Source organism: Corythoichthys intestinalis, chromosome 10 (genome assembly GCF_030265065.1).
Source record: "Corythoichthys intestinalis isolate RoL2023-P3 chromosome 10, ASM3026506v1, whole genome shotgun sequence".
NCBI classification, from domain to species: domain Eukaryota; kingdom Metazoa; phylum Chordata; class Actinopteri; order Syngnathiformes; family Syngnathidae; genus Corythoichthys; species Corythoichthys intestinalis.
The window spans coordinates 44,794,917-44,821,736 of NC_080404.1; the positions used below are offsets into that span (position 1 = coordinate 44,794,917).

The 26,820-nt window shown below is 37.0% G+C and overlaps 1 protein-coding gene across 1 annotated transcript in view; it reads left to right on the forward strand.

Moving 5' to 3' along the window:
* Positions 1 to 8,614: 8,614 nt before the first annotated feature.
* The window catches only part of sertad2b (SERTA domain containing 2b), a 40,922-nt gene continuing 22,716 nt past the window's right edge, over positions 8,615 to 26,820 (forward strand). The window contains exons 1-2 of the mRNA XM_057848691.1: positions 8,615 to 8,812; positions 12,920 to 13,033. The gene's annotated coding sequence lies outside the window, so the exon portion shown is untranslated. The remainder of the gene's footprint in view (positions 8,813 to 12,919; positions 13,034 to 26,820) is intronic.

Below are 26,820 nucleotides of genomic sequence, written 5' to 3' on the forward strand. Positions count from 1 at the left end.
TATCGAGAGATTTTAAGTGAAAATCTCCTTCCATCAACAAGGGCATTGAAGATGAGACGTGGCTGGGTCTTTCAGCATGACAATGATCCCAAACACACAGCCAGGGCAACAAAGGATTGGCTTTGTAAGAAGCATTTCAAGATCTTGGAGTGGCCTAGCCAGTCTCCAGATCTCAACCCCAAAGAAAATCTGTGGAGGGAGTCGAAAGTCCGTGTTGCCCAACGACAGCCCCAAAACATCACTGCTCTAGAGGAGATCTGCATGGAGGAATGGGCCAAAATACCAGCAATAGTGTGTGAAAAGCTTGTGAAGAGTTACAGAAAACGTTTGGCCTCCGTTATTGCCAACAAAGGGTACACAACAAAGTATTGAGATGAACTTTTGGTATTGATCAAGTACTTATTTTCCACCATGATTTGTAAATAAATTCTTTAAAAATCAATGTGATTTTCTGTTTTGTTTTTCCACATTCTGTCTCTCATGGTTGAGGTTTACCCATGTTGACAATTACAGGCCTCTCTAATATTTTCAAGTGGGAGAACTCGCACAATTAGTGGTTGACTAAATACTTATTTGCCCCACTGTACGTGACGGAAATAGTGCAATGCTGTCCTAATTTTAGCAGCGTCATTTGTGCAAAGAATTGAATATGAATAAAAAAAAAAAATCTATAAATAGAAAAGTGGTCCAAGTAATGTGCAGGTTCACGGTTTAACCAAGTTAAAAAGTGTTGAAAATGTTTTCTTAGGAGTTTATAGTTTTTTTGTGTTTAAGGTAGTTATGACCCTGGGAAAGAAGCTGTCTTTCAGCCTGTTAGTCCTTGTTTTGCAGGCCGGACTTTCAGGAGCAAAATTAGTGGTGTGTTCCCTACCTCCACAGCATTGACGTCTTTTTACATGATTTACAGTGGCTGCTGCTGGCGAAAAAAAAAACACTTCTAATTTTCCCTCTTCTTCGAAGGGGGCGGAGGAGGTGGCATGTTGTATTTCTGTCAGGCTGTGAATGCATGCATGTGTGTGTATGTGTGTGTGTGTTGTGGGGGTGAAGTCATCAGCCAATCAAACGTGTGTTTGAGGGGGGAAAAATGGACTTGCACATACAGCAAGTGAAAAGGGGTCAATGTGAGTCTGAACATAATGAAAGCACTGTAATTCACTTAATAATGGTCGGGTCAATTCTATCCTACAATATATGGGAAGACAATCTAAATGACCTCTATAACTGAAGTCATGATATAATGCAAATAAGGTTGCTGAAAAGTTGATGGGGACAATTTGAGCATCCTGAAAAATTGGTACTGTTATGTCCCTACCGTCCCTATGCAAACCTACGCCCTTGCTTACAGGGCACTCATTGGCTGTCATTTGCCACGTTTACATGGAGCCAAATATTCCAATTACAATCGGTTTAGATGTTCAAACCGAATAAATGTGTTCCATATAAACACCTCATTCGGAATGAACAGGCCCAAACCGAATGGAATTTCATTCCGATTCACAGGGGTGGAATATTCCTTTTCCCAAACCGATTAGAAGTAAAATTATATCATGTAAACAGGGAAGCGGAATGGTGTCTGGTTGCGTTCTTTCTGCACATGCTCCATACTGACGTGGTGACGTCACTTGGTGACGTAAGTAACGTCACTTGCAACATGGCTTCCAAGCACACGCACAGCGGACCTAATTGGAGTCCGGCGGAAAGTTTATATCCATGAATCCCTCCACCAGCCCACACAACTTTTTAAATGAACGGCGTGTCATTCTGAAGTTTTGTTTCCACTCGAAAATTTAAAACAGCAGCTGATCTGACGATCGATCTCCATGTTTTGCAACGTGACGCTTTGTTTTGATTAATCTGCGCATGTCAGACGGCAGTTGTCAAACGTCCTTTCGGAATAAAGGCAGACACATGTAAACGCTGGATCGGAATAGATGAAGTGACATGTAAACAGCTGATCTGAAATTTCCATTCGGAATGATTTGAATCGGTATGAATAAAAGTCAGCATGTAAACGTGGCTACTGAGTTGAATACTTTAGGGGGAAAAAAATCAACTTTTGAGTGTTACTTGGGGCTGTAACCGGTATGTATTTCTCTTTTTATTCATTTAAATTTCATGAATTGTCTTTCTGTTAGAGATAGAACGATATATCGGCCGGCTGATATATCGGGCAGATATTTGGAAATTTGACATATGGCGGAAAACACTCAGGTAACTTGAAGTTCCGCTCTGAGACCCACAATTTGGCCAAATTTCAAAATTGTCCTATATGCATGTGTGATGCATCATTGAAAAGCTTAATACCTCAAATTTCAGGAGAAAGAAAAAATTTTCATTTTTCGATCCAAAAACTCAGTGTAGCATGTCTCATTGAGTGTCAAGACACAGGTATTATAACAAGGGTCGCAATGCAGAAATTGCAGACATCAAGGAATGGTCGAGCTTTTTTTCTTCAAATATTTACCCTTTCAAGTGTTTTTTTTTTACCCCCATTTTTCTTTCTTTGGATCGATTATTTATCATCTAAAATATCGGGGAAAATACGACAGTAACAACAAAAATACAATTAAGTCATAGTTATGAGGTAGATATCCGTGACCTATTGACAGACACTATATTTTTCATTGTGACGTAATTTGTTTAAAAGTTTAAAATATGCGAGTGAATAATTTTATGAAGTCGTTTTTTTTTAAACTAAATATTAGACATCACATAATAATTGTAAGCTAAAAATGATAGACATTTCTAATGATAAATATAATTACGTCTTTTTATGGCTGGGTTGAAACAAAAGCGGTTGTGCGGTGTCCATATATAGGGGTCTCCAGGGTAAAATGGACAAATTAAAAATAGTTCGGGGGCTTAGTGCGCCATGAACTGCTATGGTAGCATGTAGACATATTGTTCCATCAAACACAACAGTTCTTTTGGCTTAAAATATAGCAGTTTATTTTAAAGAGTGGTGCAAGAGCAGAAACTGCTTTTTCAGCCTTGTCTGTGTTTTCCGCCATATATCGACATTGGTCTTTTTTTTTTATGTGAGAAAGTCCCATTTAAAACTAGGGATTAGGACTACGGATCATGCCTTTTCTCAGAGAATCGGAATTGGGTGAAAAGGATTAGGTTTATGATTTAATAAAATACATTATTATGTTTTTCTGCTTCATGCTTGTACACAGCCTCAGTCTCCCTCCTGCTGCTTTTCTTGGTCAGCAGTGCACTGCGAGTTTTGCTTGTTATCGACGATTGACAGGCGATGAAGTTTTGATCTTGCAAGAGAAGCTTGGCACCGCTACCTTCAAAGACGCCGAATGTGTCAATCATCGTTTAGCTTGTTAAAGACTCGTGTGCTGTGGCAACTCATTGTGTGTGTTTGCGCGGCTGTTCTCAGCAGTAGGCGGATTTGACTAGACTCACTCATGAAGCATTTAATACAGACAGGCATTTTTCTATGTTATTCTTTTTTAGAAATAATTTACATTTTGAAGGCGTTACGGTGGGACAGTAACATGTTTAAAACTTTTTTTTGGGGGGGGGGGGGGACAACAGTCTTTTTCCGGAGAGCTATTTATTTAACCTTTTATTTAGCTTTATAAGAGATGTTTCTGAGTCTAGAAAATTCAGAAAAAAATCCAGGCACTTATGGAGCGATTATTTTTTTATTTCTTATTATTAAATAAACCTGCTTTAAGCATTTCAATGATGTTCAGTGTTTACATTATTAATTTTTTTTTTACGCCAATTTTTACACTTTTACTGCAAATGAATATCTGCTCCAAAAATCTGTTATCGGCCCCTCTAACTACTAATCATCGGTATCGGTCCTGAAAAACTCTTATCGGTCGATCTGTACTTTTTTTTATCAACGTTGTATAAATAATAGTGAATTGGTTTTAGTTATAATCATATTAAAAAGTAATATAAATACACAATAATTATGAATACATGAAAAAAAATATATACATTTTTTTAAATGACCAAAAATAGTCACTAGCCTTACAAAGGCTTACAAATTGTCCAATTGGTGAATGTAACAAAGTACTGTACTGTACTTAAGTACATTTTATCTGTACTTTATTTGAGTACAAATATAAAGTGGTACTTTTTACTTTTACTCCACTACTTTTCAAATTGTCACCTGCGTTACACGTTACTTTTGTTTGTTTTCTTTTTTTGCTCATTGTGAATTGATAGTTTTGTTTTCATGTCTCCGGTGCAATCGATAAGCCTTGTGCAACTATACCATAACTGAGCTCTAGAGGCAGCAACAGGAGTACACACAAGATTAGGCAGGGGAACAAGATATTGACCAATAAAAACACCCACACTCTTGTACAGTAGGTGGCGGTATGCACCTGATAGTTGTTTGCAGGCCGACATTAAGCTAAGTTTTGAAGTTTTTGAATTTGTTAAGCATGTGTTTACAGAGCAGTCAATTTTTTTGCTTTTTTCCATTCCAATGACTTTTCTGATTCTTTCTTTGAATACAGACTCAGATCTCTGTATGTACGTTGGTACAGTGGGGCAAATAAGTATTTAGTCAACCACCAATTGTGCAACTTCTCCTACTTTTCCACCATGATTTGCAAATAAATTCTTTAAAAATCAAACTGTGATTTTCTGTTTTTTTTCCACATTCTGTCTCTCATGGTTGAGGTTTACCCATGTTGACAATAACAGGCCTCTCTAATATTTTCAAGTGGGAGAACTTGCACAATTAGTGGTTGACTAAATACTTATTTGCCCCACTGTACGTATGTATGTGTATGTATATATATATATGTATAGTAGGGTTGCAGCTATCGATTCTTTTAGTAGTCGATTAATCAATGAACTAGTTAATTTGAATAATCGGGTACAGTACAACAAAAGAACAATTAGCTAACTTACATAGCAAAAGTCTGGTGGCTTAAATGCTATAAAATGCTAACTTTTTAAATTTTATTTATTTAAATTAAAAAAAACATTTTTTTTACAATGCACTTAACAAATGCTTCACATATTCCCACCAAAAACAGCTAAATATACCTATAAACTAAATTCAAGCCATGTGAAATTAGTTATGTCATATTCACTGTTGCCACTAGAGGGAAGTATATCCACCCAAATCAATAAAACTAAATGCACACACTTTCAATACAAACCATTACTACGCCACTTTAATTAAACGAATACTCGAAGCAGCAAAATTTAATTCGAATCTTTTTTCTAATCGTATTACCCGAGTTAATCAATTCATCTAATATATATTAGATTTTTGCATCGGGAAAAATACTTTTCCTTTATACTTGTAAATTTTAAAGCAAGTACTTTTGTACTTGAGTAAATTTTTTCTTAGATACTTGTACTCTTACTTAAGTATTTTTTGCACCTGGTACTGTACTTTTGTTGAGGTAAATAAAAGTAAGTACTTCATCCACTACTGCTGCAGTCTCAATCTGTAAAAAAATGTCTTTAAAAAAGAAAGATGTACAATGCCAAGAAAAAGTCAAACAAAAGCTGGGTAGAGTCCGTGCTCATCTATTCGAGTGACATATAGTGAAAGACCCAAGAACAATTACTGGTACATGCTGTTCACACTACATGGCAGAAGGAACAATTAAGTTGTGTTTCAACCTGATGCCATTCTTACCAGTGTAAACAATAGCAGTGTGTTTCATTTTCACACAGAGTAAATACTGTACTCAAAAATGTACTTTGAGATTACATTATTATTAAGATATGCAGTAAGTGCTTTTTGTGACATTTTTGGTGGTTTTATCACACCAAAAGAATGAAAATTGATGGATTTATTGTCAACTGTTATTTCGACTTCAATGGTTTGAGGAAACTGATAGCAACAATTCATTTGAGTTGAATACTGAAACTTAAAAAAAAAAAAAAAAAATCAAATAATTATTGTTAAGAAACACAAGCAAGATGGTAAGTGCGCTTCCATTTGTGCAGTGCTTTTCTACTGTTGAAATACAAAAAGTACAATGTCTTCTCTCTATGTTTTAACCAATAAAATGTCGTCTAATCCATCTGCAGGCGACTGGGAGATCATGATTTTACGACACTGTGCGGTTGTTCGCTGGTCCTCACGGGAAACGCAATCTTCCTTAAAGTGACACTACCGCTTTTGTCCACAGGTGTCGCAAAAACCGACCGAAACTGAATAGTTACCTAGTGCTGCATTAAAGGTCTGCAAATTATTACCCTATGTTTTTTAGATTGCACAGGTAGCTTTTTATATTGACTAATCTTGGATTGATCAACTCATAATGCATAAGGAAAAGACAACAAAAAGCAATACTATGACTGGTTAATATTGTAATTCTCGTATAATGAACAAAGTAAAACCAATACTGTTAAAAAAAAAAGAAAAAAACTGGAGTTGCTATGCAACTTTGAAATATTTGTGGCATTCGGTTGCATGCCACTGAAGGAACTTGGACGTAGTCGATGCTAATGTGGCTTTGCTCTGTTACATCACCAAATTTTTAATTTTATCCTCTTTAAGAGAATTAGCTGCATTTCTTTGTAAAATGTAGCACTATTTACTAACATAAACTGTCACTTTGCACATTTTATGTTTGCATGTTCCTCTTACAGTATCAGCGCTAATGTAAGTCTACCCATACCAAAAATTTGCTACTTATCTGTTGCTTAATCTCGTCTTGTGAGAATTTGATCATCTCACATTTATCTCTTTCTCTGCTTATTTGTTTCTTCGTTTGTGCTCCTAAGGGTACCCTTAGGAGCAAGTGATGAGTCAAAATGAGCAAAGACATCATTGAGACAAATGAGATTGATTTGAGAAAACCAGATTTGAGCAATATTCGAGAAGAGAAATTCTCTTAATTAAAAATGGAGTTATTCTTGTACGGCACCTTTCAGGCACGCAAAGCACTTTGACACTCATCATCTACCTGCTGGTGACACAACAACGTAGGGTTCAGTGCCGGGTTGGGGAACGACTTCTCTACCACTGAGCCACACACGGGCTCGGATGCATTGTGCTCGATGTGACGCAGCACATCAATGGAAAGCAACTTCAGAAAGCGTGTAGCAGCGATGAAGAAAATTTATTATATTTCTGTTCATTTAATGATTTATATATTTCTTTGATATTTAAAAAAAAAACAACAACTTCCAAATCGCAGACATGTTGCCTGTGAGCCAGTAGTTTTGGCGAGACATCGTCAGCCAGCATATTGCCTGTTTTGATTACGTCATTAAACAAGAGGACTAAGGTTCTTCACACTATTTTGTGATAAACTTTCGGTCTTCGAAACCAAAAACCGATATTGCATTCATAGCGGCCGATAGTTTTCGGCGCCGAATTTTCGGTCACGTCTCTAATTTTTACATTGAACAAGATGGACCAAACGAACCAGATGTTATTTAATTATTTGACCAATTATAATATTTACTCGGATTTTGGCATGAGATGAATTAAGATGTTATTGCACATGTCAGAGCGGACACTAGTGTTTCTTAGAATGAAAGAATCTTGAAAACCCGAAATGAGCAATTGCAGACTGGAAGGAGATCAAATTGAGAAATATTTGTGACTGGCACAATATAAGGTTGCTCCTCGAGATCAGTAAAAGAGACAGGTTTGAGGCAAGTTGAAGGTATAAAATACTTTACTCATCCATATCTTTGACTGAGACATTACTGAGATCATGACTCCAAGTAAGGAGATAAAATTGAGACGCATTTGAGATGGACACAAGTACTCATCGTTGTCTCTTGGTGAGAACTTGAAAGGAGACAACTGTGAGACTTTATTGAAAATTCGTGCCAGTACAACTATTCTTAAGACCTTCTCATGTAATGCTCACTATGAGACATACTTCTCTTAAGACAAATTTGAGAAAACTGAGAAAACCACTCTGGTCTCTATGATTGGTGATTCATTTCTCTGAAATGTAAATGAGACGAGCAAGATCTTCAATTTTGCTTTGCGATGGGTACTGTCAACTGTAATTAGCAGTTTTCACCCTTTAACTTAGTTTGCTAGATACAATCAAATAATCATAGAAAATTAATTCATGCCAACTAGTTTGCAATTAGTTAATGATAGTTAAAAGAAAGGCTACAGTTTCAGTTAAGCGTTGCTTAAAACCTAAATTTGTGCTCATTCTTTCAAGTATTTTTTTTCAGATAGGAATTTAGTCAGCATAAATAACTGTATTTCAAATATCTCGCTCAATAAATACTGCCAATCGTTGGAACAAAAGTCCCAGGCAAAGTCTGTTCTGAAAGTAGACACCCTGTCTGGACAAATATGGAGATCAGCATTGTTTCTGTGAGTGTAGCAGCGCAAGTGTGAGTATGCGGTGGGGGGTAGTAAGTGCACAAACACTTTGAGTTGCACCGTCTTGTGCACTTAAGGCTCTACTGCTGTTCTCTGCCAATCCTGAAATTTACTAGTCATCTGTCAATTACTGGTTTAAGATTGAATTTACTGGCACCACTGTCACCACATCAAAACCAAAAACCTATAGTTATAGTAATAGTTTAAAATCTTGTGGGTGGAGGAGTGGAATTGGGGGTGGAGTAAATTTAATGGCGTCACATGTCAGGGCAGCTGCTCCTACTCTGCCTCGGAGTCCTCCTGTGTCAGACTAGTTACGGTAGTTATCCAGTGGCTGTTGACAAAAGTACAGTGCAAGGATCTTTGTTGTTTTAAACAAGCCGTATTCAAAAAAAGAAAAGTCAATTTAGGTAGTAGTAGGCTACTATTTGTCAGAGTAACCTCATTTTCTCTGAAAAGTTCTGTCACAGACGAAGGGCAAGAAAAGAGACACATCATTAACTCTAGGTCAGTGACCTTTTGCACTGTTGACAAAAGGGGCGTGGGTAGAGTAGCCAAAAATTTTACTCAAGTAAGAGTAGCATTACTTCAAAATAATATTACTCAAGTAAATGTAAAAGTAGTCGTCCAAAAAATGTACTCAAGTACCAGTAAAAAAGTATTTGGTGTAAAGAATACTCAAGAAATGAGTAACATTGTGAGTAACTGCCTATATTTTTGTTGAATTTTTTTTTTTAACAATGGTATTTGTTTCCTAAGCACAAAGTTATCAATACGAACGGTTGTTATAATAATACTGTACAATAACCCATTACATAACCATATTAAGCCAAAGATATACCCAAAAAAAATCATTGAAATCCGACGAGAGAAAAAATACCCCATAAATGAACCATTATTCATCCAAAGAGCATGAGTGCCATCTGGTGGAGAAAATAGTTCCTAGTTTTTATTTTTATTTTTTTTTAAAAGGATCATGTCTCTAGTTTACCGTGGTCAATTGGTGCCAAATGAAAACTGGGTGAGAGGTTACAATCTGCGCTTTCGAGTCGTGTTGAGGGCAGCGCTCTGTCAAATACTTCATTTTTCACGGTGCCTTAAAGACACCACATGATTGAACAGGCTGGCGTGAACATGGAAGCATCTGATTGGTACAGTGGACTCGTGATGATTGTTGTGACATCTCATTGGTGAAATTGGTAGAGCTAGTTTGGCATCGCTGGCAAAAAAAAAAAAAAAAATGTAGCATAAAGAGGAAAAAAGTGAAGACTCTTGTGTAGCCCAAAGTAGCGGAGTATGACTAGCGTTTTTTTTCTTCACAAATCTACTTAAGTAAAAGTAAAAAGTATAGCTTAGTAAAACTACTCTTAGAGGTACATTTTTCTCAAAAAGTTACTCAAGTAAATGTAACGGAGTACATGTAACGCGTTGCTACTTGGAGAGTTCCAAAAAATCGATTATTAGATGCCACACGATTCGACACGTGACGATTTTCATATTATTCTAAAAATGGAGTTTTATTTTTGTTTCACATTGCACGCTATATAAAACGTTGTAAGATTAGTCATCAATTTGTGACATTTGTAAGATTGCCAACGGCCTCGGGTTGACAGGTATGTTTAGCCTTTATTATTGTTGTTTTTGAGATGTTAACAGTTAGCGCCTAGCGCTAAGCTAATTAGTTAATTCGCTAACCTGTATTTCATATGCAGAACATGTAAAACCATGATTAAGTACAGTGGTAACACTACAAACATGCAAAATAGTACAATAAATCTGTGAAAACAAATTATATTAGTTAAAATTAGTCTTATTTCTAAAGACACTTTGTTTCCAGAAAATGTGGAATTCATTCCACCTGTGTAAATTTTATTGTATTGTCAAGAGAAATAAGTACAGCCTTTAAAATGGTTAATGTTTTTGCACTTTCTTGTTAAAAAAAAAAGCAGTTTAAGGGCAGCATTTTTGTTGTATGGGCATGTTTCCATCGTTCCTGTTGAATCATTAGGATATTTTAAATAATTAATGGACATAAATTTGTTTGGCTACTTTATTAATTAGCAATGTGCGATGCATCGATAATCGTGATAATCGTGATAACCATAAGCGGATTTATCGGGGGGCCCTGGTGGCCGAAAAGTGTCGTTGCATGTAATTGACTGTCCTATATATACGTATTGTATATTTTTTAAAAAAGCGATAAAACTGCAACAAAAATGAATGAACTGAACAAAAAAATATATTTTTGAAATGGGTCAAAATTATTTTTTGAACAGATCATGTGACTAGCACCTTAGACGGTTATTTGCTTTGGATATAATTTTCATTTAAAAATATATATATATTAAGGGAGGGCAATTTTATTTTTCAAATGATTTTTTTCTTTGGTTGAAAATATATATTTTTTTACCTAAGCAACTTTTTGAGGGATTGAATGATTGAGACGCAAATGTCCTAACTCTAATATGGCCCAAACACAAAAAGGATTGCTTCATTCAAAGAAAACTTCTTCAATGAAAAATTAAGTGTTCAAATGCAAATTTTTCAATCTCAAATATTTTTTCGTATTCAAAAACTTTTTTCTATGATTGAAATTTTTCTTTTTTTGATTGAAGTGATTTTTCTTTTTAAACATATTTTTAAGCAACTTTTTTTTTTTTTTGAATAGTAAAGACAAAAATGTCCTAGCCAAAATGTGGCCCAAACACAAATCAATATTACTTCAATCAAAAAAGTTGCTTCAATCAAAAAAACTAAACAAATTCAATCCAAAAAAAAAAAAAAAAATCAAAGAAAAATAGCTTTCACATGCATTTTTTGTTTTGAGTTTCAAATGTATTTTTACATTTAAATACTTTTTTTTTTTTTTTTTTTTTTCAATTGAAGCGATTTTTTGGGGGGGTTGAAAATAAATATTTTGATTGAAACAACTTTTTTTGATTAAATAATAAAGACACAATCTATCTATCTATCTATCTCCATATGACTCCGCTCAGGGGATACAATTTTTAAAAAAAGTATTGCCTCAGCAGCCTGATTTAGAATTCCCCTCAATGATGGGAAACAAAAAAACGCTCATTGTCAACTTATTATTATAAATTTTCTTGTAAGTTAATTTTATTGCTGACACTGCGTTTCGGGATCATCAACATGTTGTGCCCCCTCCCACTGCCCCAAAAGTCAAACTCCGCCTATAGTGATAACTATTTGACTCAATTAACGCACATGCTCTGCTCAAACAGATTAAAATGACAGCAGTGTAATGTCCGCTTGTTACTTGTTACTTGTTTTCTGTTGTTTGGCGCCCTCTGCTGGCGCTTGGGTCCAAATGATTTAATGGGTTTAGGGAGTGAGGATGGTGTAATTATTGACATCAACAATGGCGGGCGAGCTAGTTTATTTGTTGATTGAAAATTTTACAAATTCTAATAAAACGAAAACATTAAGAGGGGTTTTAATATGAAATTTCTATAACTTGTACGAACATTTATCTTTTAAAAACTACAAGTTTTCTATCCATGGATCGCTTTAAGAGAATGTTAATAATGTTAATGCCATCTTGTTGATTTATTGTTATAATAAACAAATACAGTATTTATGTACCGTATGTTGAATGTATATATCCGTCTTGTGTCTTATCTTTTCATTCCAACAATAATTTACAGAAAAAATGGCATATTTTAGAGATGGTTTGAATTGCGATTAATCACGATTAATTAATTTTTAAACTGTAATTTACTCGATTAAAATTTTTAATCGTTTGACAGCCCTATTAATAACGTGATCATCGTTCAATAATCGATTCTTGGCACCCTGAATCGTAATCGAATCGAATTGTGGGATGCCTAAGATGGCACACCCCTAGTTACTAGCCACTTTTAGTTAGCTCTAGGTCAGTGACCTTTTGCACTCTTGACAAAAGGGGTGTGGGTGTCAGGACCGGCCCAGGCCATTTGGGGGCCCTAAGCAAAATAATGCCAAGGGGCCCATATTTTTGGCCCACCATTTCGTCACAGTGTACTGTGAAACCCATATATGCAATCCAACCTATATGTCCATATTTTGTATATTAATCAGATTTTGTTGCACTGCATTCTTCAAACTTCTCACCCCAAATGATTGTCAGTACTTACAATAGATAACGCCAAACCTTTTTCTAAAAGAGGAAAGAAAGAAGTTAAGGAAGAACTTAATTTTTAAGCTTGTAATCAAGTATCAAAACTCATAAAAGTCAAATAAAGCAAACTGTAGTAAACAAAATAGAATATAAATTAAACAATTGCCAGATTGCGCACTATCTGGGCCCCCAAGTGGTCAGGGGCCCTAAGCAGCTGCATAGTCTGCGTATAGGCTGGGCCGGCCCTGGTGAGTGTGCAAAATTAGGTATAAAGTTATGAAATAAAAAAATCATAAAACAATTTTGTAAATTGTTCTGATTTTTATTTGCTTACTTTTGCACCGCGCTTTATTTGTTGCTTGATGGACCTTTATGTGTGGCAGGCGGCGTCAAACGTCACGAATCATACAGAGTGGCCGCTTCTCCGGGTTTGTCCGACAGTCCGTGAATGCATCAGCGTTCCAACTAGCGAGGCATTTTTTTCTCTCTCCTATCAGCGCCATTGTGTGACAGAGTCTCCAGCGGTGAGGACGCTGTGTTTTTCCCCTTGTCGAGTGGACTGTTTAAATACCCCCATGTTTCTCTTCCAAACTCTGGTGGACCTGAATCTGGTAAGACACTTATTCTCACTCCAAATCGATAGTGAACACACACGCCATTCAATCAAGCCGTACTATACAGAAAGCAACGCCGTGTTACATACAGTACAGTATTTGTACATAATAATATGCACAAGCGAATGCTGTCGTTTTTAAGTATCTTAGCTGATGGGACTCACGAGGAATGAAAAGTTGTTATAATATTTTTATATCTGATATACTTTTCCCCTGCTGTCCTTCTGTTTCGATACTGACGACCGCCTCCACTTTCCAGTTTATCACAGTCGAGAAAAGTGTTTGAACTTTTCCAGTTAACCGTCCTGTTTGTGTTTTGACATTAGCGACACATTAAAATGAAAGTTAGCAATATTTTACTTGGATACCAATTAAATGCTTATTGTAGCATTGTTGGCGATTGGAGCTGCTTTAGCTTTGAGTGTTTTAACGCGATTCAGTGACTGTCTCAGGCAGTCTATGGAAGGGGGCTCTGTTTTGTAACATGCGCTACAACACAGCAGTCTGCTAGCTCATGTCAAAGGTGTTAAGGTCTGTCTGGAGGACAATCCCACTTGAGCACAGAGCCATGTTAGTCTACCTTTAAACTGGAGAGGCGTGTTTGTAGAGTGATGACAACTTGAACAATTTCAGGTGCTGGAGGTGACTCACTAGTTCATGTACTTGTGTGTCATTATAAATACATGAGAATTAGCCTACCGTACATAGAAAGAAATCAACTCAGGATTCAAGGATTTAACTCAAGATTTACTTTTTTTGTTGCCACTGACAGCTACAGATGTTAAATCCAGGTGTTGAATGACTTAAAACGCATGTAAAATACTTTTCTGTTGTGGTCGGCGCAAAAATTACATATATTTTTCCACTAACAAAATTATAATTTTTGAACCCTATAATCCAGTCTGTGAAGTTCAAAGCTTGAAAAAGCAGCACATTTACAGAGGCGCTAAACTAACGTGCTCCTTGTCAAATATGTTTTGGGGGCAGCAGCTAACATTTCCTCATTTGCTGATGTTACACTGCAGGGGTGTCAAACACATTTTGGTCAAGGAGTACATCAACACATCAGACAGTCAATAAGAAGCCTTGTAAGCGGATGTTTATCCTGGATTATTACATATACACGACCAGTGTTGTCAGTAACGCCTTACTCAGTAACTAAGGCTACGTTCATACCGCAGGTCTTAATGCACAAATCCGATTTTTTGTCATATCTGTTTTTTCAGCGTGCCCGTTTAGAGTATGCGCACGAATTCGCAGTCCGACACGCACTGAACAAGAAGACCCGCATGCGCAGAAGCATCAAAGCAAATGACTACACATGCTGGCTGTCATCCGTCATTCCAGGGCGATCATATTTTTATTTCCAAAAAGAGGACACAAATAACAGACATAAACAATCCCCGTTTAGGCTTATATTAAAAGTTTCTGTGGATCGATAGCATGCACGCACTGTCCGTGCATATCACAAACATACGGGCACTTTGCCCCGACTCTCGGCCGTGTAAGTAATCTTGAAATATTGCTCATATAGACCCTACTCACCAACGTCACAGAATGACGTGTCGCTGTGTCCGGCCGCCATATTGTCCATGTCTGTTTAGCCCTATTGTCAATGGTTTCAATTAGTCGTTCAGTTTATAGAGCAATTCATGGAAGCTCTGGTGCTTTTAGACGCTGTAAACTCATTGGATGCGTTGCATAAAAGGCGTTATGTGGAAAAGCTTCAGTCTATCCATTCGCCAGATCCATATTTGATGCCTAAATCGATATTTTTCGACCTGCTGTCTTCGCCCTCGCTGCCTGACATCTGCTACCCTGATATCTACAACTATCTTGTCCACACAAAATCGGCCTATTCTCACGAAAGTTTGGAAAACTTTAAGAGCAGCATTCTAAGCAACATTACCCCGTGTGACCCTTTACTTCCAATTTTCTAAAATGGCGACAATCAATAAAAAAAAAAAGTTGACTGAGATGGCCGACGCTTCAAGGATAGGTGGATATTGGACTATTTCTTCAATAAAACACGCAACAACTGTGTCTGCCTCATTTGCAAAGAGACAGTCGCTGTTTTTAAAGAGTTCGATGTGACGCGATAATATTACCGAACAAGACACGCTGACATGTACGACATTACAGGGAAGATACGCAGAGATAAATTATAGCAACTTGAAGCTAGTTTCATTTCACAGCAGCAGTATTTCGTAAGAGCCCGAGTGTCGAAAGAAAACGCCACAAAGGCGAGATTGTTGAAATTATGAATTAATGAAAAAAAAAAAAAGTAAATGTGACACACAGAAGGGCTTGCTAAAATTTGTTTAAATATATTGTTGTATGTGAATCAGCCAAGGTAGCCCCCAGCATTTTTACCACACCAAATCTGGCCCCCTTTGCAAAAGGTTTGGACACACCTGTTTAACTGATGATCCGTAGACGAGGCCAGCTTCTTTCACTTGGTACCAGCTAAATATTATTCAAAATGTAATGATGATGGAAGAAATAACTTAGCATCTTGAATTTGAAACTGTATGTTGTCGGCGATTAGCCTCGCAATGATCTTAATTGTGGTTGTCAGCCCAAAACCCTCTAAATATATATTAAATGCATCTTACCAGATATAAAATGACTACTACATAATCTGTGGTAATCGTTTGGACCCCAGTTTTCTCGTCGAATTGCAGCAGTCCATCTCGCTCTCCTCTCCGGGTCTCTCGGAATACGGTAGAACTTCAAGTCTCTCGGTCTATCTTCTCTGTTACTGCAACCAACCGCCACACACGCCTTCACCATTATGATTATTAATGTTAACGAGCAGAAAAACACGCCATAATTGGAGGAATTTACGAAGCGGTAATGCGTTAACATGACGAGTAGACGGACAACATGGCGCGGAGGCGTGGTTGTGACGTCATGTGAGTAGGGTCTATAGAGCAGAGAGAAAACCGATCAGTCAGGCTTATCCTCAACCCATTTTTATTTTTTTTATGACTGTTGCCAAGCCCGACCCTTCCCCAAAAGCCGTGTTCAAGACAAGCTAGGCGCTAACGCACAGCTGCACCGCTACCGTACCGCGCCGTCTCCCTCGCTCTTTGATGACGCAATTGCTGCATGAATTCCGATTTGGGAGACTTGCCAGTTTAGACCACTGCAACGTTCTGGAAAAATGTGGCCCAGATCGGATTTAAACCACATACGAAAGTGACCCAGATCGGATTTGAAATGGTCCACTTCTATGCGACTTGTCCCATTCAGATAGTCAAGTTAATTGCCTCTTTTGAGTCGGAAAAACACAAAAAAATCGGATTCGTGCATTAAGACCTGCAGTATGAACGTAGCCTAAGTAACTGATTACTTTCTTTCAGTAACGAGTAATCTAATGCTTTAATTTTTCCAAACCAGTAACCTGAATAGTTTCTTTAGTGTCTGCGTTGCTATTTTGTTATTGCCTTATCATGTATGTAGAATGACGAATATTGTAGTCATGTACGAAGAGCATTTAGAATAGGAAATTCTAGAAATGTTCCGCGCTACGTGTTCGTTGTCATGGTAACCGCTCACTATTACTTCCTGTTTTGGTCTCGAGTCACACGTGCTAAGTTTTTTGGGACTGAAAGGCTGCCAGCGCGGGTGCACATTCGAGCCGAGTGCAGCTACTTGTTGAGATGTGCAAGGGAATGTTGATCTATGTACATCCATGAATGAACTGAGTATTTTTCCTTCATTCTGGAGGATTCCTTCGATAGGTTGGACCCCTTACATGCGTGGCCGTTTCGTAGAGTTGCTGTTGCAACGACGGGTAGTCATCGCCCTAGGTTGGCAAGCATTGTTTACATCATATTCGTGTTGCACATTTATGCCGTGAGGTTACGTGTTCGTTTAGTATCTTTGGGATGTGTTGTGAGTCCGATTTAGTGTAAAGTGCTTAGTTGCCGACACTGTTTCTGGCAAAAATGACCGCGTGTGTGTACGGCGTACGTCCGGGTTGTGTGCGCGCATCCGCGCCCAACCCCACCTTTGTGTTTATTGTTTTGTGCAATTCATTTGTGTGTTGTTGATTATTATGCAGTCAATTTGCATTGTTTTACATTGGCATTGATATGCTGTTAGCCCTTAAACCCTAACCCGAAGTTCAGAATTTTTTACATTAGGCTTAATCTTCGAGTTAGCTGGAGTTTAAATAGTCGGTAGAGCTGATCTCAACAAATTCCAAGCAGTTTGTCAGTTATTTGTTAGTTTCAGGGCTCCACAGTGGCTAAGGTAGCGCGAGTCAATGGTGGTTGAAATCAACTCCATCAACTAATTAAACCTCCGCTAACTTGAAGATTAAGCTTTATGTGAAAAATTCTGATCTTCCCCTTTAAATTCAATTATCGGAACATCAATTACATGCGATGACCTTTTTCTGTTGTCATTCTTATGTTGAAGCGGCAAGTGGGAGAAAAATTGGTAAAAAGTAACTGATGAATTACTTTTAAAGAAACTTAGTTACTTTGATAATAAAGTAATCAGTAAAGTCACTAGATTACTTTTTTGAGGCGTAATCATTAATTACATTACTTTTTGAAGTACCGTACTAGCCCGAATATAAGAGGGTGTTTTTTTTTTTTTTTTTTTTTTGCATTGAAATAAGACTGAAAAAGTGGGGGTCGTCTTATATTCACGGTCTAGACATTATACCCATTCATGACGATAGATGGCGCCAGATATCATTGAAGCGATGTTCTGTCATGACAGATCTCAGCTACTCTCAAGTTTTTCCTAATTCAGATTTGTTTCAAGACTACAGTTACAGTTAGATTTCACTTTGATGGTTAATGCAGTTATTGCAATTTTGTTGTTTTATCACAATAGATTAGTTTATTTACATTTCAAAAACCAGAAGCCATCCATTTACGAATGTTATTGCACTTTAGGTTACATATTTAAATGTTCAGATATTAAGATTTGAATGAGGAAAAATAACTTTTTTTCTCTCAAATATATTGTTATAATCATGTTTCACATGTACTGTAATCATTTTCTCTTTCAAAATTAATTTGGTGTTCAAAAAGTCTTTTTTCAAACTTGAGTCTTGAAAAAGAGGGGGTCGTCTTATAATCAGGGCCGTCTTAAATTCGGGCCAATAGTACGGTAAATTACTTTTTCAAGTCATCTGTGACAACACTGTTTACGACAAACTGAAAGATTCCTCAAATCAGCAAAAGCAGTAAAGCTCTGTAAGGGATGCTGCTAGATCACGTAACTCATTCACTTTCATTGACAGTAACAGATATCAAATTTATTTGAACTGGGATGACTGGCATCGAGTGATCATGTTTTACTACCATTGACAGAGCTAGCTGTCCAATCCAATTTAACTGGGGAGTCCCAGCAATTTAATTCAGCAACATGGAGCTGTGGGCAGAACAAATAAATTATCCCTCATTAGATTAATGTGTTCACCTGTTGCCGCTCATATTACACAATAAGTCTCCACTTCCTCAGGGTGTATCAGCTTTTTTGCTCAGTTAATCAGGCCCAGATTTCACACTGGGTAAGTCAATATGCAAGTAAATTAAGTTCGCTATTATTTACTTACGCATACGTTTTTGGAGACTTTGTTTTGAGTCTATGGTGAATTACTGTAATGCAAAATGAATGTTTGAGCTCAATAAAGTTGGTAGCACTGCTTTAAAGTATAGTAATTAAAGACATTTTGGCAGCTAAATTCCTAGAAGTAATTCCACAAGAATGAGACATCGTACAGTAGTACGGCTTATATACTGTAGCGTTGATTTAGTTATATTCCCATTGATGGACATCGAGTGAGTAGTGGTATCTAGTACTGTAGGAATGCTAAGGAAACTGCAATGCATTGCACACAGATACAGTGTATAACAAAGTGAGTACACCCCTTGCATTTCTGCAGATATTTAAGTGTATCTTTTCATGGGACAACACTGACAAAATGACACTTTGACACAATGAAAAGTAGTCTGTGTGCAGCTTATGTAATCGAGTTCATTTATTTCCCCCTCAAAATAACTCAATAACTGAAACCATCGGAACCAAACAAATTAATCTTCGTCTCATCAGACCATAGGACATGGTTCCAGTAATCCATGTGCTTTGTTGACACGTCTTCAGCAAACTGTTTGCGGGATTTACCGTCTTCAGAAGACACTTCCTCCTGGGGTGACAGCCATGCACACCAATTTGATGTCGAGTACGGCGTATGGTCTGAGCACTAACAGGCTGACCCCCCACCTCTTCAATCTCTGCAGCAATGCTGACAGCATGCCTGTAATGAGTCACATGACATTTTGGAGGGAAAATGACAAGCAGTACTCAATTTGGACATTTAGGGATGTACGTAGTTCCCATGCGGTGTACTCACTTTTGTTGCCAGGAGTTTAGATATTAATGGCTATATTTTCAGTTATTTTGAGGGGAAAATAAATGAACTCTATTATATAAGCTGCACACTGACTACATTTCATTGTGTCAAAGTGTCATTTTGTCAGTGTTGTCCCATGAAAAGATATACTTAAATATCTGCAGAAATGCGAGGGGTGTACTCACTTTTGTGATACATCGTATCTGCAAGTATACAGCAGTAACAGGGTATGTATAACATGTAAAATTTGCTGTATTACAGTAATAAGGAAGAAATACTGTACTATAGTAGTAAGTAGGGCTGGGCGATATGGCCTTAAGCACGTATCGCGGTAAATTGAGCAGATTTACCTCGATAACGATAAATGAGGATAAATTCGCCCAAGCGGACTGTTATATAATTTGAAAATCTGAATCAATGCATGAAATACAGATTAACCGTTTCTTGTTGATTTATTTACCAGCTTTCAATTTAATATGTTTAACAATCGTACATGCAGTCTAAACATTAAGTATACAAAAATTTATTGTAAACAATAAGAATTCAAGTATGAACATTTATAACAGCTTGTATGGCTTGAACAATGTACATTGTCAAAATCAATATGCCTGTGCAAAAATGTCATTGTAATACAAATGACTTACAGCTTGAACAGTACACTTCAAAAAGACAACTTATTGTTAATGGCTGCTGTGACATATTTACTTAACACAAGTGTTTATTTCAAGGTTTCAGGTTTTTTTTCCCAGTGCATTTTTTAATACATGCAAGCACACATGAACCCCCACACAGACACAGACACATTAAAGCTGCATTGATCTAATGACACAGAATTAAGCACATACAGAAAAATAGCTGGGGCCATTAAACAGTCATATTAAAATTTTCACTGTTGGATTGTACTTTATGCTGAATGCTTTACTATCACAACAGCCAGCATTTAGTTATTATGCTCTTCACCTCTGGAACAAGTTACCCGAACGTCTGAAGTATGCTCAAACTGTTAGCTCTTTTAAATCAGGGCTAAAAACGCTTTTGTTTAGCACTGCATATCTATAACTGTCTATATATTTCAATCTACCTGCTTTCTATTCCTCTTGTTTTTATCTCCATTGCTGTTTTCAATTATTATTATTAGTAGTAGTTTTTGTTTTATTTATATTTTATTTATTTATTTTTATTCTGTGATTAAATGCGATCTTTTGTCTTCGTTTCTACGTTGTGTTGATTTAAATGTGATTTTTATGATCTTCATGTGATGTAAAGCACTTTGAATTGCATTGTTGAATTGTGCTATATAAATAAATTTGCCTTGCCTTGCCTTGCCATCAGAAATCACACATAGACAGAGATACACAATAACGTGACATACTAATTGCTAGATGCAGTCCGTGCCCAATCCACTCATTAAGTTCAGCTGTTTCGCCAAGGTTAGAGCCGCTATCCGACTCCATCACGTTTATTTGTAGCGTTAGCCGCTAGCGTTAGCCACTAGCGTTAGCCTGTGGCTTGGCTACTAGTAGAAAGCATTGAAAGCATCCTCTTTGGAAATCGTGAGAACATGGGAGGACAGCGGGTGAAAGCCTGTCTGGATACCGCCAAGAGTCTATTTAATGTCGGGTGAAAGTTTGGCGAACCTCCCTTAAGCCACACTCCATCACATTTGCTTGTAGCGTTAGCCGCTAGCGTTAGCCACAGGGCTCTTATTTGTTTGGCTTCCTGATAACCACGTGACTCCATACGTAAGCACACTTTCTGCTTTGTTAAAGGGGATTGAACATTGCCGAACAAGACAGAGTCAAAGCGGGATGAAAAGACTATATTTTCTTGTTTTATTAAATTACTGAATTTACCGTCATGGTCAAAATTACGTCGGTCATCGTGAAGAATTTCGGTGCCGGTAAATTTTCGGTTTACCGCCCTGTTCTAGTAGTAAGACATGTTGCACCAATACTGATGCTAGTATAGGTACCGATTCAGCACTAAAATGGCGTCATTGCTATCAGCGAGCAATTAGAAATACTGTAACTTGTCAATGCTTTTGAATATGAACTTTTCGAGAGCTAGTTTTGTACCGCTGTTCGCCCAACCCAAGATGGCCGCTCGCGATGCGCACCACCGTAAAAAAGGAGCTTTTATAAGTTGTCGCCCTTCTCAAGGTGCTAATAGACGTCCAATCATCCTTCTGCTGTGAATTTAAATGGGTTTATCACTGGTAGATGTCCCATCCATTTGAAAAGGGAGCGTGTTAACCAACATTTGCTGTCAGCCTCCCACTTCAAATGAATTGGATGATTAGCAATGTCAATGGCAAGTAACGAGTTAAGCCGTGTCTGACCAAGCTATTATTGGCAATTACATTGCACTCAGGGGCGTATTAAGTAATTTAGTATTTAGAACTGGCTGAACAGGGGTCAGGGCTCCATATCTTATGAATATGAACCTGCCGTCATTTTCGAACTATAAGCCGCTACTTTTTTCCTTCATTTTGAACCCTGCGGCTTATAGTCCAGTGCGGCTTATTTGTTGATTTATTTGGGTTAATAGTTAACACTTTATTTGACAGTGGCGTCATAAGACCGTCATAATTATGACATGACACTATCGTGGGCATTACTGAATGCTTATGACAGATGTCATTAAGTGTCATCTGGCAAATTACAGTAAGTAACTAACTCCATTTATGTCCAGCTCGGATTGTTTACATCCATTCAAAAGTGAGATAATTTGCCAGATAACACTTAATGACATGTGTTATAAGCATTCATTAATGCTCATGACAGTCTCATGTCATAATTATGATTAGTCTACTGATAGTCTTATGGCGCGACTGTCAAATAAAGTAATACTGAATACTATAACTAGCAAATCAACTGGAACAGTAACTGAAGAAATAATTAGCACAGAACTTGAATTTTGATTGTTATTTACATCTGTAGCACTGCAATGCATGCTAGGAGGCTATTGGACAACAAAAATGTTGACAGCAGATGGTAGCAGCTTTGCAGCCAATTGGTTCAATACTTCATGGTGGTTCATTTGGTCTCATGACAGTCGTATGATGCTGCTGTCAAATAAAGTTTTCCCGGTTAATATCTTTTGGTGTAAATATCCCATAATACAGTGAGGACAGCTGCGGCTTATAGTCCAGTGCAATTTGTCTATGAACAAATGCCGTTTTTGTGTCAAATTTGGTGGGTGGTGGCCTATAGTCAGGTGCGCCTTATAGTGCGAAAATTACGGTAATTAATTGATAGGCTAAAAGATCAATGCGAAATTAATCTGTATTGACTAACTATATACAAACTTTCATTTGTATTGGTTCAGGTGATACACCATTCGATTCAAATCTTTGTTTTAAAAAACAAACCACTAAAGAAACTTTTTGAAAACTTCCAGTATAAATGTCTGGATTTTTAAAGCAAATTTAAAGTGCAATATTTGAACATAAATTATATAAACATGCACATTCTCTTAACTATCCGAGAATGGAAAAATAAGCATTTGTTAAGACCACTCAACATTTGTCGAAATAAATAAATAAATTAAATAGAACTGAAAAAACTTCTTAGTCTGGGCCCAGGGGATATCGAGAATAAATAAAATGGAGCCCTCCTCCAGGTAAAACACTACTGCTTTTGTCCACAAGCACAGCCAAACGCAACAAAAAATGAAAACTATTTACCTCGATCATGATTAATATATGATTATCTGAAAAATGTCTGTATAGGTTGCAAATACAAATAACAGTGGTATCTGGACATACAATCGCTTTGACACACAATCTTTTCGACATTCGATGTAAAATTTGACTCGCCATTTGTTTCTACATCCGACGACATGCTCGAAATACGATGATTCATGACAGCGCCGCAGTTTCTTTGTTTGCCCGCAAGACGGATGCACAGCAGATTTTCTTGTGAGAGAAATCAACATGGGTTCCAAGAATGTTAGCGCAGGTGGTAAAAAATGGAAAAAGGTGACGCTTACTTACACAGCTGTGAATGGCAACAGCCGGACTTTTTGGGGCTTTTATGAGTGAAACACGGTAGTATAACAAGGGTCGCAATGCAGAAATCACAGACATCAAGGAGTGGTCGAGATTTTCTTTTTCAAATATTTACCCTTTTAAACTTTTTTTTTTTTCAATTTTTTTTCATTTGGATTGATTATTTATCATCTAAAACAAGGGTCCCCAAACTTTTTCCTGTGAGGGCCACATAACTTTTCCCTTCTCTAATGGGGGGCCGGGGTCAGTTTGTAACAGAAAAGGTGTGACGATTGCAGAAGTGCCTAAATGTAAAAATTAGGGCTGTCAAACGATTAAAATTTTTTATCGAGTTAATTACAGCTTAAAAAGAAATTAATCGTAATTAATCGCAATTCAAACCATTTCTAAAATATGCCATATTTTTCTGTAAATTATTGTTGGAATGGAAAGATAAAACTCAAGATGGATATATACATTCAACATACGGTACATAAGTACTGTATTTGTTTATGATAACAATAAATCAACAAGATGGCATAAACATTATTAACATTCTGTTAAAGCGATCCATGGATAGAAAGACTTGTAGTTCTTAAAAGATAAATGTTCGTACAAGTTATAGAAATTTTATATTAAAACCCCTCTTAAGGTTTTTGTTTTAATGAAATTTGTATAATTTTCAATCAAAAAATAAACTAGTTGCCCGCCATTGTTGATGTCAATAATTACACAATGCTCATGGGTGCTTAAGCCCATAAAATCAGTCGCACCAGCAGAGGGCGACAAAACTCCAAAAAACACAAGTAGCAAGTTGACATTACACTGTGCTGTCATTTTAATGTGTTTGAGCCGGGTGTGTGTGTTAAGTGCGTCAAATATTTTAAAGTGATTAAATAAAAAATTAATTACCGCCCGTTAACGCGATAATTTTGACAGCCCTAGTAAAAATGTATTGTTTTTCAGAAAGCCACAATCAAATAACCCTTTCTGAATTCTTCACGGAACAAAAGTAAATAAAATAAAAATAATAATATAACATAATATAATATAATAATAACACTATTAATTAAACAGATAATAACCAAATAACCCTCTCTGGGTTCTTCACAGAAAAAGCCAGGAAATAAATAACACTATTGGGAAAAAAAAAAAAAAAAAAAAAAATTTCTTCAGGGGGCCCGGCCCGCGGGCCGTAGTTTGGGGACCCCTCATCTAAAATATCAGGGAAAATGCAAAGTAACAAAAAAAAATACAATTAAGCGATAGTTATGAGGTGGATATCCGTGACCTATATACAGACACAATTTTTTTCATTGGGATGCAATTTGTTTAAAAGTTTAAAATATGCGAGTAATTTTATAGTCTTTTTTTTTTTTTAACTAAATATTAGACATCATTAACGATTCTAAGCTAAAAATGATAGACATTTCCAATAATCAATATAATTGCTTACCTTCTTTTTATGGCTGGGTTGAAACAAAAGCGGTTGCGCGGTGTCTGTAAACGGGGGTTTCCAGGGTAAAACTGAAAAATTTAAAATAGTTCGGGGACTTAATGCGCCATAAAACTGCTATGGCAGCATAAAGACATATTGTCCTATCAAACACAACAGTTCTTTTGACTTAAAATACAGCAGTTTATTTTAAAGATTGGTGCAAGAGCAGAAACTGCTTTTTTATCCTTGTCTGGGTTTTCCGCCATTTGCAAAGCAAATAAGGTTGCTTTAATGTTGGTGGGAACAATTTGAGCATCCTGAAAAGTTGCTACTGTTATGTCCTTACCGTCCCTATGCAAACCTACGCCCTTGAGTGTAACAGACATTCTGCAGTGAATTGGGAATATACAGTGTTGCTGCAATAAGAAGCTGTAGTACTGAAAATGTTATTCTGCAACAGTAACGCAAGGATATGTCAAGAACAGTGTTGTTAATAACGGCGTTACAATATAACGGCGTTACTAACGGCGTTATTTTTGTAAGTAATAAGTAATCTAATTAATTACTTTTCTCATCTTGGCAACGCCGTTACCGTTACTGAGGCGGGAAAGGCGTGCGTTACTATGCGTTACTAAGTTGGTTGAATAAAAAAAGTCTGAGAGAAACGGACTCACAGGGACGAGAGCAGAGCAGGAGTGGGTCCGTTGCAACCGCGATGCTAGGTGGCTCCAATAATACCTGACTGTAGCCATAGCCGACAAACTACGCCCACATGACACGGTAGATATCATATTATAGAACTAGATGCAAATGACAGACAAAGCTGCATTGCCAACATGTTTTAAGGACTACATGCGTTAGTAAACAGCCGCCATCTTAAAGCAGTAGACCTCTCAGGAAGGCCCTGATGTAGAGATCCTTCCTAGCGAACCTAAGTAATTTAAAAAAAAAAAAAATTTTTAATCTAAAATGCTCCTAAATCGGCAAAATCTTAACTTAAATCTATCTTTAAATGATGAAAAAGGTTGAAAACTTACACATGTTTAAAGTAGACAGAAGGGAACTAATGCAATAACGGGAGTCATTTTAACAACTTTAACGATTGATTCACAACTTTAAATGACTTCCACACATAGCAAAGGTTACTAGCTAGTTATCGCAATACCCTTGTGTCTAGTTAAGTGGAGGTAAAGAATTGGGCTAGGGCCAATTGTGCCCCAAACCCTTTAAGCTTCACATTGTGTGACCTGTTTTTGTTGTTGTTGTTTTTTTTTTTTTTTTTGAGAGAAAAAAAAAAAATTATCACTAGTTACTTTGCCAAGTAACTAATTGCTCTTACATTCAGGTAACTGAGTTACTAACGCAATTACTTTTTGGGAGAAGTAATTTGTAACTGTAATTAATTACTTTTTTAAAGTAAAATTAACAACACTGGTCAAGAATAAGTCAATTTAGCAGTAAATGTGTAGGTATAAAGAAGTATTAAAGTGTCTACAATGCCGGGGTATTCTTGTGCTAAGAAAATTAGTAGACTGCAGAATGAAGACAAGTATACTGTAGTAGTAAGGCACTTGCATTCCAGTGTATTGTGTATACTTTAGTACTAAGACTGCTATACTGCAGTAATAATTCAGGAGCACTGAGCAAGAGGACAGAACACAGCAACGTGTATGCTGACATTAAGTGACTTGTACTTAGGCAGCAAGGTAGGAGACTTAATTCAGTAAAAAAGCAAGTGTTTTGAGGCAGGTTAGTATACAGTACAGTGTTAATAAAGCAGGTACATACTGCAGTAGCGAGGCAGCTACTGTATTGAGCAGACAGATTGAGGCTGTAGATTTCAGTAGTTCCTGGGGCTGTTGCTGGAAGTGTCAAGCTGCGTTTTCTCCCACCAGAGGCTAGCAAGGAAGAGCGGAGTACTCTACAGCATGCAGACACGTCTGCTGACCTAAATCTGCTCCCCTCTTTTTTCTTCCTGC